Source organism: Ovis canadensis, chromosome X, assembly GCF_042477335.2.
Source record: "Ovis canadensis isolate MfBH-ARS-UI-01 breed Bighorn chromosome X, ARS-UI_OviCan_v2, whole genome shotgun sequence".
Classification (NCBI taxonomy): Eukaryota; Metazoa; Chordata; class Mammalia; order Artiodactyla; family Bovidae; genus Ovis; species Ovis canadensis.
This window is the reverse complement of record NC_091727.1, coordinates 75,371,099-75,374,810: the sequence shown is the minus strand read 5'-3', so window position 1 is coordinate 75,374,810 and position 3,712 is coordinate 75,371,099. Positions and strand designations below refer to the sequence as shown.

The 3,712-nt window shown below is 38.3% G+C and overlaps 1 pseudogene; it reads right to left on the bottom strand.

The window, feature by feature from the left end:
* Positions 1 to 2,009: 2,009 nt before the first annotated feature.
* LOC138929957 (endogenous retrovirus group PABLB member 1 Env polyprotein-like) lies at positions 2,010 to 3,445 on the bottom strand (annotated as a pseudogene).
* Between the last annotated feature and the right edge of the window lie 267 nt (positions 3,446 to 3,712).

Below are 3,712 nucleotides of genomic sequence, written 5' to 3'. Positions count from 1 at the left end.
TCTTCCTGGTTCACGTTTGGAAAGTGTACTTTTCTAAAAATTTGTCTGCTTCTTCCAAGTTGTCCATTTTCTTGGCATATAATTGCTGATAACAGTCTTTTATAATCCTTTGTATTTCTCTGTTGTCTGTTGTTATTTCTCTATTTTCATTTCTAATTTTGTTGATTTGATTCTTCTCCCTTTGTTTCATGATGAGCCTGGCTAATGGTTTGTCAATTTTATTTATCTTCTCAAAGAACCAGCTTTTGGTTTGTTGATTTTTGCTATGGTCTCTTTTGTTTCTTTTGCATTTATGTCTGCCCTAATTTTTAAGAGTTGTATTTCTGCCCTAATTTTTAAGAGTTCTTTTCTTCTACTAACCCTGTGGTTCTTCATTTTTTCCTTTCCTAGTTGCTTTAGGTGAAAATTAGTTTATTTGACTACTTTCTTGTTTCTTGAGTTATGCCTGTATTGCTATTAACCTTACCCTTCATACTGCTTTTACAGTGTCCCATAGGTTTTGGATTGTTTTGTTTTAGTTTTCAATAGTTTCTGTGCATAATTTAATTTCTTTTTTGGTTTCTTCTGTGATTTTTGGTTATTAAGCAGCCTGTTGTTCAGTCTCCACATGTTGGAATTTTTAATAATTTTTATCCTGTAATTGATATCTAATCTTACTGCATTATGGTCAGAAAAGAGGCTTGAAATATTTCAATTTTTTAAAAATTTACCAAGTCTAGATTTATGGCCCAGGATGTTATCTATCCTGGAGAAGGTTCCATGCATCCTTGAGAAAAAGGTGAAATTCTTTGTTTTGGGGTGAAATGTTCTATAGATATCAATTAGGTCTAACTGTTCTATTGTATCATTTAAAGTTTGTGTTTCCTTGTTAATTTTCTGTTTAGTTGATCTATCCATAGGTGTGAATGGGGTATTAAAGTCTCCCACTGTTATTGCGTTATTGTTAATTTCCCCTCCCATACTTGTTAGCATTTGCCTTACATATTGTGGTGCTCTTATGTTGAGTTCATATATATTTTTAGTTGTTATATCTTCTTCTTGGATTGATCCTTTGATCATTATGTAGTGTCCTTCTTTGTCTCTTCACAGCCTTCTTTTTAAAGTCTATTTCATCTGATATGAATACTTCTACTCTTGCTTTCTTTTGGTCTCTATTCATGTGGGATATCTTTTTCCAGCCCTTCACTTTCAGTCTGTATGTGTCCCTTGTTTTGAGGTGGGTCTCTTGTAGACAACATATATAGAAGCCTTGTTTTTTGATCAATTCAGCCAGTCTTTGTCTTTTGGTTGGGACATTCAACCCATTCTCATTTAAGGTAATTATTAAAAAGTATGATACCATTGACATTCATTTTGTTGTTTTGAGTTCTAGTTTATACACCCTTTCTGCACTTCCTGTCTGTGAAAGGTTGTTGTTGAATTACAACACCGGGATTCTTGGCCCCCAGAGGAGAATAATTCAATCTGGGGACAAAGACGAGGCTTGATCACTCAGAGATTTTGTGTAATAAAGTTTTATTAAAGTATAAAGGAGATAGAGAAATCTTCTGACATAGGCATCAGAAGGGGGCAGAAATAGTACCCGCTTGTTAGCGTTAGCAATGAAGTTATATACTCTCCAATGAATCCAAAATATATCTGAAGGTTGTAAAGACCTCACCAGACCTACTCCCATAGTTTACATTTTATGATAACAAAATTATCCAGAAGCTTTAATCCAGAGATTGTCCTCAGGAAGAATACATTGTTGTTATATAATTCTAAGGAATGTAGAGAAGGAAAAAAAGTTTGTCCTTTCTTCCTCCTTGAGAATCCCAGACCCCTGTCTCCTTGGGGACCCCTAGACTTCTTATCAACCTGCCTAGGTAATGACTCTCTCATTCCACCCTTTTCATTTAGGAGAATTATGTTGCCTAGGGAAAAGGGGCGTTGTTCTCATTCCATAACTGCTTCCAAGCTGAAAAGGGGCATTGTCCCTAAATTGGCAAGGCAACATATTCTCCTAACCCTCATATTGAGGATATCTGATCCAGGGGCCCCAAATAGTAGTTGGAGGAAGGTGCAGCAGTAGCAGGAGTTTGAGCAACCATTTGTAACTTGAAAGCTTTAATGCGGCTAGAAACAAATCCAGTGATAAAACACTTACAGATGCAGGGATCAAACAATAAAAACAAAACAATCAGAATTATTGTAATTAAGATAGTTGTCCACCATGGGGAACTAGCTAACGTCTCCCAAAGTGAGGCAATTGAGGCTTCAGGAGTATCCATGGCTTCAATCATCTTGTTCATGTGTTTAGTAAAATAAGTAACATTCATGCTCATATCAGGTATATATGTACAGCATTGGGTATGAATAATAGCACACGTTCCCCCTTGCACAGCTGTCAGAATATCTAAAGCCAATCTGTTTTGTAAAACCACCTTTCTAATTTGTGCTTGTTCAGCATTAAGAGCTGAAATAGCCTTTTGAGAATCTTGTAATGCCTGTTGAGTAAAATTAGTCAAAGTGTTCACTCGTAGCATAATATCTGTAGTTCCCAAAGAGGGAACAAAGGCTGCAGCCAAATAATCATACCAGTGAAATACAGACCTTCCCCACTGAATTTTAAGGTGGGGTAAATTAGCAGGATTTTCTGGGAGCTCTGAAAATATAAAGCCATGAGTAAAGGCTAGACCCAGGGTGCATCTCCCTATCCAACCAGGGGGAAGCCATGCCCATAGGTAAGAGCCACATATCCAATAAGTCCCGTTTGGAGCAAGCCAGCATGACTGAGATATCCAGTCCCAATTAGTGCCTGGCCACACAAAGGGAGAACCTGAACTGGGGTTGGAAAACATGGGAATGATTACGTTGCATATTTCCTGAGTCAAAAATCGCAATTGTTTCCAATCATTGTAATTAAGTTGTTGCCTAACTTTTGGGGATGGCTGTTTGTTCCCAGCATATAGGGGCAGTAGATATTAAACGTCATTTTTCGGGAGTTAGCCACATAACCTCAGCCCATATTTGAGAAACGTCAGGAAAAAAAACCATTAGATCTAGACCTATTTGCTTTATATGTAGCAAAATAGTCATTGAACTGAGACAATGTATAATCAAAATTGAAAGTCACATTATATCCATAGTTAAAGTACAAAGTGTTGCACCAGTCCATTTTAGGGTTGGTAGATGTCATCAGATGAAGGAGAGGTATCGCATCTAATTGCTGTCGAAGGTATTTACACACTTGGAGAAAGTCTTTTCCTTGAAGTGGAGATGTCCACCATGGGAAGCCTTCCACTGATGAAGAGGGGAGTGCTCCACAGACCCAGCAGTTAGACCGATTGTGGAATGCAGTGTAGGAGTGAGCCCAGGACAGGAAGGCATTGTCTTGAGGATCAAACGGCAGACTCAGGATATTTGGAGTCAGCAGAAGTAAGCTCACATGGGTTATTAGGCCCATTTAAGAGACCCTCCAACCAGCCACCATTCTCCATCCTCCAATGGATACTGTGGCCATGCAGTATCACATAGGAAGACCAGGTGTGCCTTCTTTAAGCCCTTGGGATCCAATCTATCCCAGTTTTTCAAGATACAGTTCAAAGGAGTGAGGCTGGAATTGTTAGCTCCCATCTGTAAGAGAGAAAAAAAGTGACTAGGGCCATTTTTCTACAGGAGGCATCCCTCCCTGCTCTATATGGGGGTGTAGACAGACTTTACATCAAAAGCT